The sequence below is a fragment of the Macrobrachium rosenbergii genome, chromosome 15 (genome assembly GCF_040412425.1).
Source record: "Macrobrachium rosenbergii isolate ZJJX-2024 chromosome 15, ASM4041242v1, whole genome shotgun sequence".
Taxonomy (NCBI): Eukaryota; Metazoa; Arthropoda; class Malacostraca; order Decapoda; family Palaemonidae; genus Macrobrachium; species Macrobrachium rosenbergii.
In genome coordinates this window covers 39,805,121-39,826,027 of record NC_089755.1, presented here as the reverse complement: position 1 = coordinate 39,826,027, position 20,907 = coordinate 39,805,121, and the positions used below count along the sequence as shown (strand labels likewise).

General features: G+C 34.6%; 1 long non-coding RNA gene across 1 annotated transcript in view; it reads right to left on the bottom strand.

The window, feature by feature from the left end:
• LOC136846404 (uncharacterized) overlaps positions 1-20,907 on the bottom strand; it is a 73,591-nt gene that overhangs the window by 52,457 nt on the left and 227 nt on the right. Inside the window, exon 2 of the long non-coding RNA XR_010855374.1 lies at positions 10,853-11,087. This is a non-coding gene — a long non-coding RNA (uncharacterized lncRNA). The remainder of the gene's footprint in view (positions 1-10,852; positions 11,088-20,907) is intronic.

Genomic DNA, 20,907 nt, shown 5'->3' with positions numbered 1-20,907 from the left:
TCTGCAGAGAAGTTTCATGGGTGAATTCTTAAAGAAGAACCACTTACGAAAGTATTTATGGTAGATGGGAACTTTCTATCTCTCGATGAAAGATGAATTTAAATGCTAAAAGACACATAAATCAATCTGGCAGCATAAAACCAGCGGAGCTTCTACTCCGAGTTCCCAAATCTACCAGCACTCGTCGTTAAGGATTAGACGGCAAGTTGCAAATTCAACACTGAATTTGTTCTTCATTGCTGATGGAATCCTTCTATTATGTTGCATTATGTGATCCGATTAAATGATCTCATTAGTTATGGTTAGCAGTATTGGTCAGCTTTATAAAATCAAAATGTATATGAGAATCATGCTGTTGTTAAGGAAATGTTTGTTTTTATTGTTGTTTTTATCCATACCTTCGTTTCAGTTTTCTGTAAAAAAAAACAATTGTGACGGCTTTGTCTGTCCGTCCGCCCTTTTTCTGTCCGCCCTCAGATCTTCAAAACTACTAAGGCTAGAGGGCTGCAAATTGGTATGTTGATCATCCACCCTCCAAGCATCAAACCATTTCAAATTGCAGCCTTCTAGCCTCAGTAGTTTTTACTTTATTTAAGGTTAAAGTTAGCCATGAACGTGCGTCTCGCAACGCTATAGACATGCCACCACCGGGCCGTGGGTGAAAGTTTCATGAGCCGCGGCTCATACAGCATTATATCGAGACCAACGAAAGATAAATCTATTTTCGGTGGCCTTGATTATACGCTGCACAGAAAACTCGATTGGGCCGAAGAAACTTCGGCGCAATTTTTACTTGTTTATTTTTGTTGTTACTTAAGTTACCGTTGCTGCTACTGTAGTAATTGTTTTAAACGTGTTGTTTTTCCGCAAAAATACTTTATTTTTCGGTCCCACTGAACTGATACAATTTCAGTAAAAGGATAAATCCCCATTTAAGTTCACAAAATATTTTTAATTGAAGCCCATTACTATTCTATACAGCATAAAACAGACTCATATTGAAGACTAAAATTAATATGTCTCCTTATTCCAAGGGACTGTATTCATTTCCATAAACATCTCACATATATTTTTCTTAAACTACAGGTTCACTTCCCGTGGTGCCACCGAGTCTGATATTTTGGTGACTATAAACTCGAATTCCTGAGAGATGTGAAATTTGTACCGTATGAATTGTCCATGGAAGCATGCCACTACTGTACTTTCAATAGATCGATGCCAATATACTGAGCCAGTTTTCTTTCTCATATTTCTCACGATCTTCATATTGTGAGTCATTTTTTAGTTTTCTGTAAAAGAAAACTATTGAGATGGCTGTGTCTGTCCGTCCGCACTTTTTCTGTTAGCCCTCAGATCTCAAAAACTACTGAGGCTAGAGGCCTGCAAATTGGTATGTTGATCATCCACCCTCCAGTCATCAAACATATCAAATTGCGGCCCTCGCCTCAGTAGTTTTTATTTCATTTAAAGTTAAGGTTAACCATACGCGTAATTCTGGCACCACTATAGGTAGGCTACCAACAACGCAGGCCACTATCGGACCGTGGCTGAAAGTTTCATGGGCCGCGGCTAAGAGTTTCATGGGCCGTGACTGAAAGTTTCATACAGCATTATAGGCTGTACAGAAAACTCAACTGCACCGAAGAAACTTCGGCGCATTTTTACTTGTTTTTTAATAAACACAAATTCTAGAATAGAGCCATGAACATAGGAACAGTGTCAGTCGCATTCCCGGATGCAATCAAGTGTCGGATGTAATAAAGGTCATATCTATGTTTGCAGATAAGAGCATGGGTTGAATGTTATCAGGTCATTCGTGTTTGCGATTATGCAAAAGGAATGGAATCATGACGTCATCCCAGTTCGTTAAAAACTGAGTGTTGAGCGTAAATAACAGTGTCATTTGAGTCTGCAAATAAGTGAGTATACAGTATTACTCAGAAGTAAAGGTATTAACCGCAGAGAGGTAAAAAAATATGATACAGAAGCAGTTACCAGTTGCAAATCGGAGTAGTCGCTTATCATAAAAAAGAACCATCATGTATTACTGGCTGAAAAAGCAGTTACTGGTTACGAAGAAATAAGGTTATTGGTTAAAAAAAAAAAATAGATAGTTATTACCTGGGGAGGAAGTTGCCAGTCGCAAAAAGAATAGTAACTTATACGGAGCTACTGACTACTACTGGTAGATAAAAAAAGTATACTAGTTGTAAAGAGATAAAATCATTAGTCAAAAAAACAAAGCTAATACTTTTATAGAAGTAGCCACAATTGAAAAATAGGAAAGTTACTTATAAAATAAGCTATTTAAGCAAATAACGAGTACTTAAAGGTATTGGTCACTGTTAAGAAACGAACTGCGTGGGCGTAAACTACAATACGAGTTGAAAAACACCGAAATGAAAAAAAGTAGGAAAAAGAATACTCGTTGCAAACGATGAACACCCAGTAGTTCGATCGCTTTTATAACTTCCTTGGAGATGTTTGTCAGAGCATTTACGTTTTTCTAGACTGCCAATCCCGATGCTTTTCGGGATATCCTTGAGTTGTCGTGAGAGTCCTTGATGTCTGAGCAAATCCCTTTACTCTACAAAATATTTTTCATATGATTTTTTCCGGAATTCATTTTATTGTAAACTATATTCTTTTACTCTTGAAGAATTTCCAACATTTCATTGAAAAAAAATCTAAGTATTTTTCCATAAAAACAGAGGACATTATGTCTATTTAAACAATACGGCAATTATATGATACATTAATTAATATTACAATAACTATGACAGCAATAACCTAACTGGGGTTTATTAAAACGCTAAACGCTATCAAAGCAGGAAACAGTCCACAAAAATGTCGTGAAGTAATAAGACCTTAACGAGTCATGGAATTACGGTTTGAAATTAAGTTTTAAATGCAACTTAAACTTTTAGTTTTCTGTAAAAAAAAATTATTGGGTCGGCTTTGTCTGTCCGTCCGCACTTTATTCTGTCCACTTTTTCTGTCCGCACTCAGGTCTCAAAAACCACTGAGGCTAGAGGGCTGCAAATTGGTATGTTGATCATCTACCCTCAAATCATCAAACATACCAAATTGCAGCCCTCTAGCCTCAGTAGTTTTTATTTTATTTAAGGTTCAAGTTAGCCATAATCGTGCTTCTGGCAACGATATAGGACAGGCCACCAACGGGCCGTGGTTAAAGTTTCATGGGTCGCGGCTCATGCAGCATTATACCGAGACCACCGAAAGATAGATCTATTTTCGTGGCCTTCATTATACGCTGTAGCAGCTGTACAGAAAACTCGTTTGCGCCGAAGAAACTTCGGCGCATTTTTTCCTTTTTTTTTTTTATTGAATTTTCCTATTTTGGTCCTAATGAATGACGTTAACGTAAATAACAGGGCTAATCGAAGTAATGAGAAATGTCCTTATGGGTAATTATCTTCCTCCTTCCCGTAATGAAGATTAACATAGCTGATGAACAGAGATTCAAGTTATAATTTTATTCAGCTAATAGTAATTTTCCAGCAGAGGCAGTGGTTCATGAGGGTGAGACCCTTCATTGTATATGCATATGCTGCAAGGAATGAGGCTGCAGGCCACACTCCTAAAATATTCTTACTTCATCAGCATTTTCTAAGTGTCTTAACCGCTTTCAAAATCCACCGCTCTATCGACTTAGCCACGAGAGGCGCACTACTGAACCATAATCGTGATGAAATAATTTCACGTCGTAATCGTATCCAGCAAGAAGGGTATTACATGACATTACATCAACATCTGCCATGAGAGTCTCTAGAAGGTAATTTGCACTAACTTGAGGGTATTATACCACAACTTAATTTCTCTTATTCCTTTCAGTGCTGCATAAATCAACTCGGATAATCTGTTTATGGCTTTAACCACGAAATCCACCCTGCGTTTAATTCCCTGTCAAATAAAAGCTTCATAACGGCCGCCTCATATCATAACATGTTATGATATGAGGCCGGGGATCATTTAGTTTATGAGACTTGCACGGCGGAAGTTGGACTATCAGGGAATGCAGGTTATAAGGATAGTTTTCGCGTGAGGGGAAATAGTTATGGTTGAGGAACTCTCTCTCTCTCTCTCTCTCTCTCTCTCTCTCTCTCTCTCTCTCTCTCTCTCTCTCTTTGTGTATTGGCTTCATAGGCTTACTGACTGTCACTGCCGATCATGCCAAAACTCTATGGTGTGTGGCAAGTTTTAATTTTAATTATTGATGTTTATGATATAATTACGAGCCCGATGCTCGTGCTGTCACAATAAGCCAAGGACCTATGTGCCAGCGGCTTCTGGTATTTCCTGGTGGTCACCCATCCAAGTGCTGAGTAGACTGAGAAGCTTGACTTCACAGGATGTGTGGTCAGGAACTGACAAATTGTTACCTAGCGATCAGTAATGGTTACCCATTCAAGTATTGACCGATCTCAAGTTAACAGATCCGAAAGCCACTGAAGGAGCAATTGAGTTATTGTCAACCGGATAGGAATTACATATACTCGTATATTAGTGGACTGAGTTTCCTTTTGTATGCTGTATTTTGTTCGCTTGTAATCGTCGCGTGAAAGGAATGATTTTAGTTTCTCGTAAATGCGGCGCCAGTTAAGATCAATTCAGCTCCATTAAGTACGTCTCTACATAAGTACAAAGAGGATATGAATGTAATAAGCATCCCTTCATGATATGTCGGGTATTCAAAGACGGGCTGAAAGTTCGTAAATTATCATTGTATTTGTTGGAATGTAATGCTTAACGCGTAACTCTAGTATAACATGAGTTCACTTATTAATTATGCATCTTGAAACAGAGATTCAATGCAACCGACCCCATTTAAAAGAAATGAAAGATATGAAAGACAGACCATTTCTTGCATTATAAGTTAAGTATGTCTTAGTTTAACCAGACCACTGAGCTGGTTAACAGCTCTCCTAGGGCTGGCCCGAAGGATCGGATTTATTTTACGTGGCTAAGAACGAACCACATTATGACGAGAAATGAATTTCTATCACCAGAAATAAATTCCTCTAATTCTTCACTGGCCGGTCGAAGAGTCGAACGCTGGGCCAACAGCGTGCTAGCCGAGAGCTCTACCCACCCCTCCAAGGAAGAACTTCTTAAATATCATCATCTACCACTTCCACCAATATTATACATTCGCGCAAGGCATAAGAAATTACAAAGAAAAGGTGAATCATTATCAAAATTTTCCACAATAAATTACGGATCAATGAGGGACAAAGAATCGTCCCCTCAAAAAAATCGCAAGTAATCTTCATTGCCACCAAAACATTTAATTTACCAACTAATTACGTTTTAATATCAGATAATAAAACGTAAATTGCAACGGAAGAAAAAAAACCAAATCAGAATCATATTAAGACTATTTTAAACAGTGTAGCGAATCAAATTATAAAAAAATGCCTTTTACGACTTATAAATTAATCTTCGACCAATTATAATATAAGATCATGAACGAAACAGAGAAACAAAAAATATGATTTCAAATTAATACATTGTTCTTCAACCGATAACTTGTTAATATGAGATAATGAACCGTTATTTCTGCATGAGAAAGAGTCAAAATTCTAATTCTGTTCACGACACCAGGCAACGCATTCGAATTTCCACGCCCTTTTCGCTTGCGAGGAAATCGTGTTGATTTGCATGATAAAACCGAGGAGTGCAATCAGAGTGGCGTTATCCGACGGGTTAACCTGATATCGCCGCTTCAGACACGATATTTGGAAAGACCTCCAAAGGCCAGATTCCAAATACAATGGCCTTTGAAATTTTGATCAGTCGCTAACGGGATCTCGTTCCGGTGTAGACGGTGGTCCCGTTTGCTATTTTGTCTGATCTTTTATTAGTGGGAGTCTACGTCGTTTCAGGTTTTTTTGGTGCCATGGTATCTTTTTTTTTTTTTTCATTATGGGACTCCATCAGTCTTTGGTTTTATTAAAATTTTATTAAAATTTTTCCTACAGATTTTTAGCTTCCGTGTTACACACTGTTCTTATGCTCTATTTTCCTTTAATTTTCATTTACAGAAATTCAATTTGATTTACTTCATTCTAGTATCATGAAGCTTCATTTCTCGTTTTCATCAGAATATTAATGCCTGCGCTGATCGTTTTCCACACAATGTATTTCTATTTTATTTTGTAGTGATGAGAACGTAACATCTATCATGTTCTCATTGCAATTAAATACGCATTTCCGGGGTTTCACCTTTTTTTTTTTAATTTGTTCTGTTCGGAGTCTGCTTTTTTACTTCGTTCTTGTTTCAATGAGAATTTTTGTTTTCCATTTAATTTATTCTGGTCCTTTTCGCTGCTATTTTCTTCGTACTACTGTTCTGGTGTTAATGAGATCTTCCATTTCATTTTTTGTAACTAAAATATTGACTGTCAATCTAAATTCGCGAAAACTTATTTTAGAAGGCAATTAAGTTTGTAGTTTGGAAGGTAAATGAAAACTGTGCTGAGCATTTATGAAAATAAAAACGAATGGTTCTCTCTCTCTCTCTGTCACGCGCATACACATACACACACACACATGCATAAAAACATACAAACGTGTGCGCCGAAGAAGCTGTTTATCAATACCACTGGCATAAATCTGTCAAAGATACTTTGCAACTGTTCGACGAAAATAAGAGTTCATCTTGAAACAAAGACATTTAGCAACGTATATCGTCTTTAAATACATTCTAACTGCAAGAGATGAGGTACACAGTGAGACAGGCGCTGAAGGAAATTAAAAAGAAATATTTTAGTATTTAGTAACATTATACATTTTGAAGTGCCTATAAAATTGTCATCGTTTTCGTATGCAATGTTTCTTATGAAACATTTAGTTACGTACAGAAGTATATAGAGACTTTTCTTTATATCTTATATGGCTGGGCTTGTATATTCATCTTTATGCGTCCAATACATACATATACGATATACGCGCAGTGGTATATCTGTACACATATTTGCATTAGTAAAGGATTTTTTCTTATATGAACAAAAATTTCATATCAACAAGTCTCTCATAAAGCCCCTCTATCTATCTGTCTATCTATCTATCTACCAATCTTTATCGTAATAAATTCACAAGTCTATAACAGTACAAATAAAATCTATTATTAATGGATATCGAATTTTCACTCAGTCTTCGGTGAAACTTTTTATCAGTCAGCCACCTTTTTGGTACAGAAAAAAATTTTTTCAACCCAAAATGATCTATAAAACAGGGTTACAGTTACTTAGACAAATTGTTTGTCTTGTACAGAAATCACACAAGTTCATACAATAGCATGTTCACAATTTATGAAATCGTATCAATTTATGTTATCACTTGTTCACGTTTTATGGCGACCATTAAAATAATTATTGCCTGAACCTTTGGTTTTCTGTTATTTTATGCATGTCTCTTTCCCATTAGATGGAATAAATAGTTGTAGTAGCGAAGCAGTTCTAAAGCTCATATGCAATTTACTTTGTTTATGTAGGGTTCACTTTTTCTTTGCCAAAAGGCAAGCATAACCACTGTGTATAAACTTTGCAGTGACATCGACATACTAAATCCAATTACCAGGCTTTCTGAATGCAATATTTTTATACGTTTTTCTAATTTTATTGAAAGTGTTATTATTTTTTATTTAAATCAAATGAGAAAATGCAGTTATCTTTCCTCCAAACACTAACCCATTTGCTAAGCTTCCTAAAAGGCGTTATTATTTTTTTTATTTTTTTTTATCAAATGAAAAAAGAGAGTAATATTCCTTCCAAATACTCGTACTAAAACCCATTTGCTAAGCTTCTGGAAAGCGTTATTATTATTTATTTTTAATCAAGTGAAAAAATATAGTAATTCTTCTTCCAGATGTAGTTCCCTTAAAAATGACTAAAATGTAAACGGACTGACAGACTGAGTTACTGATTGTTTGCAACAATAAATCTATATATTATTTGTTGAAAATCCAACCACACACTAGAACGAACGCTATACAAAAGCAAACTTGAATTTGTCAACCTTTATTCATTCTTCATCGGACTTCCTCATTCATACGCGCGCTGCTTCAACAGTTGACTGGGCAACTAATCTATTTATGGCTGAAGTGAAATCATGAATAGGAAAGGATGATAACCGCAGCACAGACTATTTTTTTTTTTTAGAAGATATTCTGTTCTATACAAAACTCAAATTCTTTGATTCATTCTATGGATTTATAGTAAACTTCCTTCAGTGATACTAACATTCTCATCTATGCAAGAAGAGCTTCACATAATCAGCTTTAAGAAATGGTTCCTTAATTATGAAGCAAAAATTTTTAAAAATAACCGTCTTATGAGAAGCAGATTATTCTCATTCCTCGTGAGAATGAGACGAAAATTAATAAATAAAAATAAATAAAGAATGGGGTAAATGAAGGAAAGCATAGAGCAAATATTTTCCCCTCAACTTACTTCATACTTAGTACTGAAAGAACTTTGAATTATTGCTGTAACTTTGAAATTAAAAAAACCATAGTGAGCATATTTCTTGCTCGCATAGGAAATAATTAATAGATAAGAACTGAAAAAAAAACTAAGAAAAAAAAATGTAGCTGCTCTTCAACGCAAATTAACTCGTTGGAAGATGGCAAGTAATTAAGAAATCGTCAGTTCATCCAACAGCGGTAAATTTAGAGTAAGGATTTCGCACCAAGGCGCAACTGAATTACCATTTATTCCTCACTTGTCTAATCAAACAGTTTCAAGGGTTTCTATGCATTGCATTTTATGAAGCGATTTGCCTTTTTAGTGTGGAAGCATGAGTAAATGTATTTATTGTGTGTGTTACAGTACGAGAACTTGTTTCCTATTGTGCCTATGTGGTATTTTATTCTAATCCTTCGGGCCAGCCCTATGATAGAGCTCAAAGTCAGCTCAGCGGTCTGGCTAAACTACTTTAATAACTACTACTTTAATACTACTACTACTACTGCTTACCCCATGCTCATGCTCCGACAGATGCTCACGGAATCTTAGTGTAACTTTATCTAGTTCACCCATCCAAGTACAGACCACATCCAGCGTTACCTAACTTTACATATCAGCGGGATAGCACACGGGACAGAGAAGGAGAGCAAGTATACGAAAATAACGGTATACAGATGTATATATATAAAATATATGTATATATATACAGTATATATAGTATATAAATAAAAATATATATATGAAAAATGGGAAAAAATGCAAACGTTAAATATATATATATATATATACATATATATATATTATATATATATATATATATATATATATTATATATATATATATATATATATAATATATATATATATAAAATATATATATATATATATATATATATATATATATACAGAGAGAGAGAGAGAGAGAGAGCACTGTCGCGATATTTCAGCCTTTGCTTGTTTTCATCAAAACCTAGTACGCCAGCTTCTAAACTGGTTGCTTTCCGCAATCCGAAATTTTTATTACTTGCCAATTTATTTGCCAAGACGGGATCTTTCCCACCATTTTAAATAGAAAAACATATTTATTTATTTATCTAAATGATATTCATCGATTTATCGATACATGTTCAATACACAATTTTATGTTATTCATTCATTTTGTTCATTTGTGTTCTCATTTATTCTCTCTGATATTTACTGGTTCATTATAAATAATGACAACAGAAATGAATGTATCTTACGATCTAATGCTGGCAGAATTTAATGTACTAAAGCCGGATCATTTCTGAAGGGAATATTACCTGGTGAATTAAATGATCAGGTAAATTATTAACTGATGCATTCATCATCCTCCTTTGACTTAAACTAGGAGCCGTCAGAAGTCATCCCTAATTCGCCTGAATACATATATCAGGAATGAGTAATGTTCCCAGTGCACAGACTGAAATTAATTTGAGAAGTTACGTACGAGTACATGTTCTATGCAAGACAGAGCAACGTAAATGAACAATGACCAAGTATTGAATGTCAAAGATCGACAGAGAGTGAACCTTCACATATAATGTTACCTTCATTTTGAGAAGTAAGAGACTCAAAAAAAAAAAAAAAATAGGAAACATTACCCAACAGAAAGTTGATTACTTATTTCTTTATGTTCTAAATGCATTACGTAAGTTGAAGGGCAAAAGTAATATTGGAGGGTATGAGAGGAAAAGACAGCGAATAAATTACAGTGATACTAAGAAGAATGAGTCATATTATATTACTATTGACCCCTATAACTATCCAAAATTATCTATATCTAAATCATTCACTATCCATAATCTAATCTAAACTTTTTCCACAATATCACAAATGATCCTATATCACTAAAAATTATCACAATCAAACTATTATCCAAAATAATCCTAATCACTAAAAATAATGCAAATCTAAACTATTCATTATCAAAAATGTTCTAAAATTACTATCAAAACTCTAAGCTATTCACTATCAAAATGATCCTAGTCTAAACAACTATAAAAATTATCCCAACCTAAACTACTATCCAAAATGATCACAATCTAAACAATTGATTATCCAAAATGATCCCAATATAAACTAAATTATAAACTATTCACTATCCAAAATCCCAATCTAAACTGCAAATTTGTCAAATATAAACTATTCACTACAAAGTAGTCCCAATATAAACTAACTGAAAATCCCAATGTAAACTATTCACTATCCAAATTGATCCCAATATAAATTATTAATTATCCAAAATTATCCCAATATAAACTATTCACTATCCAAAATGATCCTAACAAAGCTATTCACCATCCACATTATCCCAATCGAAACGGGTGAATAAGATATTCTTACCTTAGGGAAATTCAGTGTCTTCCAGAGGCGGAGTTGGGGGAGGAGGTGGTGATATTGCATGGAACATAATCCTTCGTCTTTGGACACTGATAAATGCTGTTAGCGATATCCTCTGAGACCATGGAAGCATAACACGTGATGCGAGGGACTAATGCGTATCCTTTCAGGAACGTAGGATTTAGTCCTGGCTGGGCTGGAAAGCGGCGACTGTCGAACCGCTGACTGATGACCGGTGCTAGAATGGTACACAGTGCCGTGAGTATAATTTTGTGCAAATACTTTTTTTTTTCCATAAATCATATCTTATTTTCTTTCACTGTGAAAATAAGTCTCACATGAAAAATAATCTCTATTTGTATTTTCATTGTTTATAATTAATGAATGCTATTTAATCTTTAACATTCCATGACTTATTTTTTACATGAATGAAGTAATGTTGTTTTAATAGACAATAAAAAAATATGAATTTGCTCAATTTCATACAATCTGAAAACCTTAAGTTCCATAATCGTATGATGGCATACATAATTTGGAAAATGGATATAAAATGATTTCAAAAATGTTTTGATTATACCTGTTTTATTCCAGTGTTATGCAAAGCAAAAAAAAAAAAAAAAAATAAAAAAAATTCAAAATGTGAAACGAATAGCCGGGAATATCCGTACCAATGTGATAAACCGAAGTACCATGGTCTACTACTGCCCCTGTATTTCATATTCAAATCGAATCAGCAAATTAATTAGACCGGATACAGTCACACCGCTGGCACTGATCAGTGTATCATGCAGCTTTAATGTATCATTTCCTCGTGGAGTTGAAATGAATCGCTAGTTTTTATGTTTCGAACGAAATAGCTTTTCAGTGGAATATGTTGAGTTGGATTTACATGAGGGCAAAACCTGTTTTTTTTATTTTTCTGAAATTTCAACCCCTTTGGCTTCTGAAAAAGTGCCCAAAACATTACGGAATTTTCTGTTGAATCAATATGCTAATGCAACTATTGCTCTGTGACCGGATTTATATATATGTATATGTGTGTATATATATATATATATATATATATATATATATAATGCTGTGTTACTGATATTATTATTGGCAGCTAATACTAACAACGACAATTATAATAATAATAATAATAATAATAATAATAATAATAATAATAATAATAATAATAATACTAAAGAAATTCTAAATCTCGTGAAAAACAATTTTGTGTAATAAATATTCGCAATTATATAGTAAACTATATTACTATGTAAAATATAAAAACAAAGACTTACGAACACCTGAACTGTGTTCCTCATCAGTGTTAGCGTTTTCTATACAATTGTGGATTTTCATATAATATAATAATAATATAATAATAATAATAATAATAATAATAATAATAATATTAATATTGTGTGTATTAATATTATTATTATTAATATCGAAATCATCGGATACCCAAAACATTATACTTATCGGCCGCAACGTCACCAAATAGAATTTTCCAAACAATTTAACTCAAATCCATATTATGTACTATTATTATCGTAGAATTTTTCATCTCTTTTTTTTTATTTCTGATCCTTTTGTGTAACTGTTTTATAACAGTTTGTTTGATAATTGCTTCTGCATTAATTATGACCCATCTCTTTAAGCATTTTTATTCTGTTGTGAAACTGTATTTTACAGTAGTTTTATGGTGGTTGCTTTTATAATAATTGCTATATTTATTGCGAATTATTTTTAAATACTTTTCTTTATTTTTTACCTATTATAATGTTTAACAATTCCTGATTACAGTCAATTCCGAATCCAGTGACAAAAATGTGATATAATTTGGTAATAGCATGTCTTGCACAATACAACCAGATTAGTACCAAGTGAACTTATTTGCTTTTTAAAATCATAAAAGTGTTACAGCAAATTTTCTGTTCTAATTAACTTTTTGTTGGGTTACATTTACTCAATTACGAATAATTTAGATTTTGGATAACATTTTTTACTTGTTACTTTGCGGTAGTTGTTAATTACATTTGAATCGGTTTAGTTTTTTCTCGATATGTTAAAGCCCTCGTTGAATCTAATTATTAAAAAAAAAAAAATAAAAGAAAACCTTGCTGTCGCGTGAATCTCAGCATTATATTCCGCATAGCGTGACCATGTATTATCCGTCATTCTAAGCTAAAATGCACTGTTAATGACTCCTCGCTGAAGTAGTGAAAGTTATCACACAATATGCCAGGCTGTCTTGTTAAATGTCAGCTGTTATTAAGACTTTCTTGCTTCTTGCAAAAAAAATATTCGCTGAACTGTTTTATTTTTCAGATGCATGTCCTATAAGCAAACTATTTTTCAAGTCATCACTAAATTGTCACCTTGAAAGTCATACAAAATATATTACAAAATATTATACGAAGTCCCTTAATGTCGAAAGTAAGTTTATGTTATCATCACTTAATCTATTTTAAGGAAATATTGTAAAAATTGATATTTGAAAGCAATGAAATATGACGTAAGCGATGCATATTTTCATAAAGTGTCAATTTTTGTCTTTTAAAGGTACTGCCAGTAAATTGATCAAAATGAAATTTCCTGATAAATTAACCAAACCTGCTAATTAACAGTTTCAGATCTTATCATTGGCCATTTTGATTAACTAAGCCATGTTTCTTTAAAGCTGAGAGAATAAAGTCACTGACACCCCAGTCAACCCAAAATGGCATGGGTCCAAAATCTGGCTAAGGTAGGTGCTGCTGTCATATATAAAATTCCTTTGGAGACAAATTCCAGCTTAATATCTGAAATACGCAAAGCGTGATGTTTACATCCACATACACACACATATAAGTATATATATACATATATATATTATATATACATATATATATATACACATATACACACACACACACACACACACACACATATATATATATATATATATTATATATATATATATATATATATTATATATATATATATCACACATTACACACATTACAGGTGAAAATAATAGACAGGGTGTAGGACCACACCCTGCCTCTTAATTTTTCACCTGTGTAATAATATTAAATAATCACGTACGAAAGTGATTATAATCATACATACAAACACACACACACATATATAATATATATACACATATATACATACACACACGCACATAGCTTGGCCTATATGTAGGTGCAGGTGGTGTGTGTACCCGCCGTGTTTCATCATCTCTCATTACCCCGGAGAAAGAAAATAAGCATAAAACTTACGACGCAATGCATAATGCATGATAAATATCATACCTTTCATTTTCGCAACTTTTGTAAGATAAAGTCAACCCTTAATGAAGTGATATAAAAACTTGAAAGGGTCTTTTTTCCCCGGAATCTCATTAAAGTGCCTTTGCCAACGAAAACTTAATTAAGGTGGTATTTCATAAGGCGTTAAATGTTTGCCTTAGGTCCCGTTTTTTGACGTACAAAGAGGAGGAGCAGGAGGAGGAGGAAGGGCCGGGGGAAGAAAAAGGAGGATGAGGAAGTGAAGTGGGGAGAGGAGTAGGAGGAAGAGGAGGGAGAGGAGCGGGGGGAAGGAGGAGGAGGAGTAGGAGGAGTAGGAGTAGGAGTAGGGTAGGGGAGGAGGATGGATGTGGGAGGAGAACTAGAGCTCTGGAGCTGGTGGAAGAGAGGTTATCTTTTATCTAATAAGGAGGAAGAGGGAAGAAGAGGAAGAGGAAAAGAGAGAGGAGGGTATGGGGGAGGAGTTGGAAGGTGAGGGAGAAATTCATTTTTTAATTTAAATCCCTAATGGAAATGGAATTTTGTGTCAATAGCTGCAGGGGCAGGGAGCCATAAAATTGCACTCCTCACATTCTCCGAATTCTGTTCCTAGACGATTAAGTGGAATCTCACATGCCCCTTGAAACATATATTTAGATGCTCTCCATATCTCACAGCTAGGAGAAAGAAAGAAACTCAGATTATTGTGTTGTGACATGTCTCTTCAGAGGCATGCATACATACATACATCAATTTTACTGCATTAAGTCAAATGAGCAAGGTAAACAAGAATATATATTTACACACACACACACACACATACACACATGTATATATATATATATATATATATATATATATATATATCACATGTATATATGCCATAATCACTGTACATAACTCAGGGATTGTATACACCCATATCATTTAAGTGAACAAAAGACTTAAATATATATATATATATATATATATATATATATATATGTTTGGTATTATATACTGTATATACTGTACATATACACATATTATTTATCCCAGACAGAGCAACAATATAAAATGTCTGTATTACACACATACACATATATATATATATATATATATATATATATATATATATATATATATATATATATATATAGAGTATGATCAGTAGCATCTTCCCTACAGCATGATTCAAACTTGGGAAGACGGGCAGGTGAGCACAACCTGTTAAACCTCCGCTGTGCCCGTTGACCAACCAATGAACTGGGCACCTCAAAATGGGTAAGGGGACAATCAATCCCATTTCAAGGGAATTAGTGCTATCGGAAGGCTGGCACTTTTGGTACCATCTAAGGTGAAAATCTATCCATTTCTGTGTTCTTTCATGAAGGTACTTTCTTCAGTAAAAGCAAATCCCATACGCTCTTAAACGAATCCAACCAAAATACAAATGGAAAAGAGAGAAGCTCTTGGGTGCTACATTCTTCACTGTCTTTGCATTTGGATTTAATGGATTTAATCTTGGCATGTAAATGGAAAGTGATGAGAGTTTACTTGATTGTTGCAGTGTCTGTGCGCTGGTTTATTGTTGGCTATTAATGGAAATTACTTTCTCTCTCCTCTCCCCCCCCTCTGGTTTCTCTCTCCTCTAATATGAAATGTTTCCTATCTATTTCCTGCAAAAGGGATGATGTCTACATTATATATATATATATATATATATATATATATATATTATACACATATATATACATAAATATATATATAAATATATATATATATATGTGTGTGTGTATAAGTGTGAATGTATATATATATATGTGTGTGTGTGTGTGTGTGTGTATAAGTGTGAATGTATATATCTGTGTATATATATAGGTGTGAGTTAGGAGAGTCCAGTTATTTTAAATCTAAAGCAAATTCCCATGCATATTACATGAAGATGCCCGGCAAACTGACTGGAAATTCCCTACAAGCTCTGTGCATATATCAGTGCAAACTTCCTTGCAAAACAGACCCAAATCCGTGTAAACTCTCAGAAAAATCCGCCGCCAAATCCCCTCCCCAGGAAACTCCCTACAAAATCCCTTGCAAGTCACGTCCCGTGTTTCCACAGGCCCTCTCCTCGGAGGGACACATCTGCAGTCATGCCGGCGTCTGGACATGTTTCCTCTGGGAGCTTTCCATCTGCCTCCCCGCTGTTTTGCAGCTGTTTGCCTTCTTAGTCTCTCAGGAAGGCGAATAAACGCTTGTCATCGGAGAGATAAAGAGCGGGGAGACGCCAGGAAGCCGAGAGACAGGTACGTGTCGCGGCTAAGGAACAAAGAGCATTTAAATTTCCCTTCCGTTTTCCTCTCTTTATTTTTAAAGGGGGCGGGGAATCTGACTGCAATTCAAGCAAAAGTTGGAAAACGGATTGCATTCAGAATGTGTATTTAGATATTATGTGGATACACTTTACAACTTGGATGACTTGGTTCGCTTGAACTAGAAGTATTTTCTTGGATTTTTGATTTTGCATTTATGCATATATATATATATATATATATATATATATATATGTATATACACATATATATATATATATATGTGTGTGTGTGTATAAATATAAGCAAAATCTCCAAGAAAACACTCAGTTCAATCAACTAACTCATCCATGGTAAAGAGTATCCACACACACACACACACACACACACACATACACATATATACATATAATTTATAAAAACGATTTGTTTCTCATTTCTCCCGTGAAAATCGTGATATGTCTTACGAAGGCAAAAAATAGCAACAAAAATTATCACCTGGGAGTTTAAAAGGTCCAGAAATGCAGCAATAATAATAATAATAATAATAATAATAATAATAATAATAATAATAATAATAATTAATTTCCTCCTTGTTCGAGGGAGTCTCTCAGAAAGAGCAAATCAGAACTTATTTTCTTAACATTTTGCCATATTTCTCTCTCTCTTTCTCTCCTCAGTCAGCAGAAATTCACTGCAAGAATAGCGGTATGTAACTGTGCAAAATAAACACAAAGTACAACAAAACAGGCATGAAGGAACTCACAAATAGTTATCCAGTATATTCAAAATACATTTCTCATAAGTTAGTCATTCTCTCTCCCTCTTTCTCTCTCATATTCTCTTACACTCTGAAATAACCTACGTCACACTAGGGCAAACCTGATGTAGCCTCCACCCCCAGCTGGGTACGGGTCCCAGACGAGGGGAGGGGGGATTATCTCTGCGTCAAAGACAGGATTATGATAATCACCCTTTGATGGAGCTTTTGAGGCATCATCACAAAATTTCCTCTCCGCCACACTTGGCGGCAAAACTCTCTCTCTCTCTCTCTCTCTCTCTCTCTCCTTAAGGGCTAAACGCTCAACATATTGTCGAGGTGATGAATCTTTTTTTTGTTGCCAGAGAAGGAAGTCCTTGTATGCTAAATTGTCATTAAAGGGAAAGCCTTGTTGATGAACCTTTTCTTTGCCATTATAAAAGAATATCGTGTATAAAATAGAGGTTATTGGATTACCTGTTGTATTTAATTTCTTTGTATGGAAAATTTTCACTAGATAAGGATGAAATGTCTTGTTTAAAAAATCTTTCAGCGAAAATATTTTAATTTATGTTTTGTTTAAAAAATGATTTCAGCAGAGATAAAGCGCCAAAGAGTATTTTCGTTAAGAAAGAACTGCAGTACAGATACTTAAAAAGTTGTTGAAACTCTTCAGTTCATTTACACAATGAACTCTCATTTTGTCTTGGAAAATAACACACCATTAACAGAAGACGCTGTTAGAAGGCTTTCTTATTTTCTTTTCATGAACAACAACTTCCTTGTTGCCGCCTTATTGCGTCATAAAAGTTATTTTCTACTTGGAATAAGTTTCCAAAAAAGTGTTTATAATATGATATTTAAGACCTTGGAAAGTTGAAATTGCTTCTAAACTTGGTTTTCCCCGTAACGTGTCGTTGAGGGTGAGGTGCGCTTCTATGTGGCTGTTTTGATTGGTTGTTTTACGCTGAAGCATCTATGGGAAAATATCGAAAACAATTTCAAATGCCTAGTATAGGGTCTATATTTATTTCTACCCACTTACAGAAATAGAAATCGAGTGCACGTATGCAGTCCGTTAATTATGTCTATTTGTCTATCTATTGATATATATATATATATATACCTACCGATATATATATATATATATATATATATATAATATAAACATACATATATTATATATATATATATAATATAAACATATATATATATATATATATAATACACACAAATAAAGGGTAGATATTATTGTGGGGTGTGGCGATGTACAAATGTAGTTATTCATCTGTATGATTATTCATACACGCAGGCATCACGTCAATGAACCTACAATTTACAAGCGTCGCTGGGCACACAACAAACAATAGCTCTTAATTGTGTCACTGATGCAAAAGCAATTACGTCCCTGGAGGCTCCACGGCGGATAAATCGGTACCCCATAGTAAAGGTGGTCATTGGAATTTCAAATGATCGCATCAAAAGCCCTAGCAACGGCGAGATCTTAACTAAGTCCCACAGAGCCGCTGGGCCCCCAGGCCCCTAGACCAAGCAGACCCTAACCCTGGCCCCATTCAGAATGATCATTTAATTCAAACGCCTTCAAAGGAATTGGCGATGATCAGTTTCCCCTTGTCCCAGTTGTGTTTACTTAGCGCCCTCGAGATGTGCATATGGGAGCTTCTGATTCGAGGGAGTGAAGTGCATAGGGAGCCAGTCACTAATGAAGTGCGGCATGGCCTAAGGATGAAGTGGGCCGTGTGACCTTTATGTTAATATGCGATAAAGGTCAGGAGACCGTGTGTGTAATTAATCAGGAAGCTTTAAGAGAAGTGATCCCCGTAGTCATTCAACTGATTTCAAGTTAATTTACGATGAAGTGCACGGGACCATTAATGCCTGAAGAAGCACAAGATTGTTTGATATCATTGACTCTGTTAGCTGTCTTGCTCACTGGGACCCATTTCCTCTTACACTGACTTCCAATGGTTTTACATATTTCTAGTCATAGATTTTTGGGATGGCGTTGCTACCCCCGGCTATGTCGCCACAGATGGTCACGGAACCTTGCGCGTCTAGCATTGATTGATGGTCACCTATCCAATCACAGACCAAACCCAGTGTTGTGTTTAGGTTCAATGAATGGGAGACCAACAGTACAGCGCATGCTTTATTGCTATCATGTGAAGATAAAACAGAACTGTCTTATTTTAGTTCGTTCGTTTCCAGTTAAAGCAGGACTTAGGAAGCACGGGCTCTTGCTCTTCTACAGACCGTAATCTTATTTCAGAGCTCTGTCCAGTTTTCTTATAAGAGTAATGCACTGAATTCTAATCATGTCGGTACAATATCGTAAATAATTATTGTTGACTACTAAGAGGATATATCTGAAAAATTGAAAGCTTGCTGGTATAACTTTCCCGATCGCGCAATGAAAAAGAGATTTTTACTTTAATGTTATAAATCATTCTTGCTTCTCAAATATTGCTGAGCGAAGAAACTTAGAGCAGAAATGGCTCGCTTGTACACCACATGGGCTAGTAGCCTCATCCTGAAAGAAACAATCCTATTAAACTTGCAACAGACCGTAGGAGACAACAGACCAAACGATTAAATAACTATTAAAATGTATGACGCTAAAATTTTAAGAAGGAACTAATTGAATAAGGTTTGTCCTAGTACTTTCTAGATCGAGTTTCCAGTGTAACAACGAAAAAATATCTTTTACTAGAACTGAGCCTCTACAATTGAGGTAAAAAAAAGCCTATTCCCAAAATAACAGGAAAATGCGTTCGTCTAAGAAATACAATGGTCAAGATCCAGTTTTCCAGAACGTAATTCCTTGACAGTCTACGATAAAAAGTATACTAAACCTCTTTCCTCACGTTGAAGTTCATTTCCCAAGATGACAGGCTATACTTTTATCAAAGAAATTAAATGAACAAAGCTCAATAGTATCAAAATGTAATATGCTGATATGATAAAAAGGCGTTGTTATCTTAATGAACTTATTCTTACCAACTGAATTTAATACCTGCCCTAAAAAATAAAAGGAGACATTTCAGGAATTAATACAACGATTTTATTCCCGTACTTGTTTCTTGAGATGCTTTTAAATTAACGCCTTCGGTATCTCGCAGACAATTATCATTAAAAACAGCAGAAATCTACTTTCACTTCCAAAACTTCAGTTCTGATGAAAACCGAATGAGTGTTAAGAGGAATCTGTCAGGTGATGACTTCATTACAAATATTTTTCCGGCGCTGGAGAGCTTCAGACTACAATAGTTCTGTCATTTCTTGTCGAACGCAAACTGAAAAAATTTTTTGTTTTTTCTTTACTATTTAATGGGAGGTCTTTAGTACCTTACATTTATACTCGCATCGGGTTGAACGATACTGCCTTTTAGAAAGAATATTTGTGATGTACCGTTGATTTAAATGTTTAAACGCGGGGATTCCTTTATTTATTCAATCATATTACTATTTTCAGTTTTATAAACAAGAACAGAAGCTAGTGGTGTTTACTGTTATCATAAAAACAAACGCTAATTTGATCATTCTTTGTTTGAATATTCAGCTTCAGAGAGAGAGAGGAGAGAGAGAGAGAGAGAGAATGATCATCAACATGCAATAAAACGAATAAACCGTAAAAACATTAGGAATATATGTCTCGGAGGGAGAGAGGAGAGAGAGAGAGAGAGAGAGAGAGAGAGAGAGAGAGAATTTTCACGTAAAAAAAGACAAGAG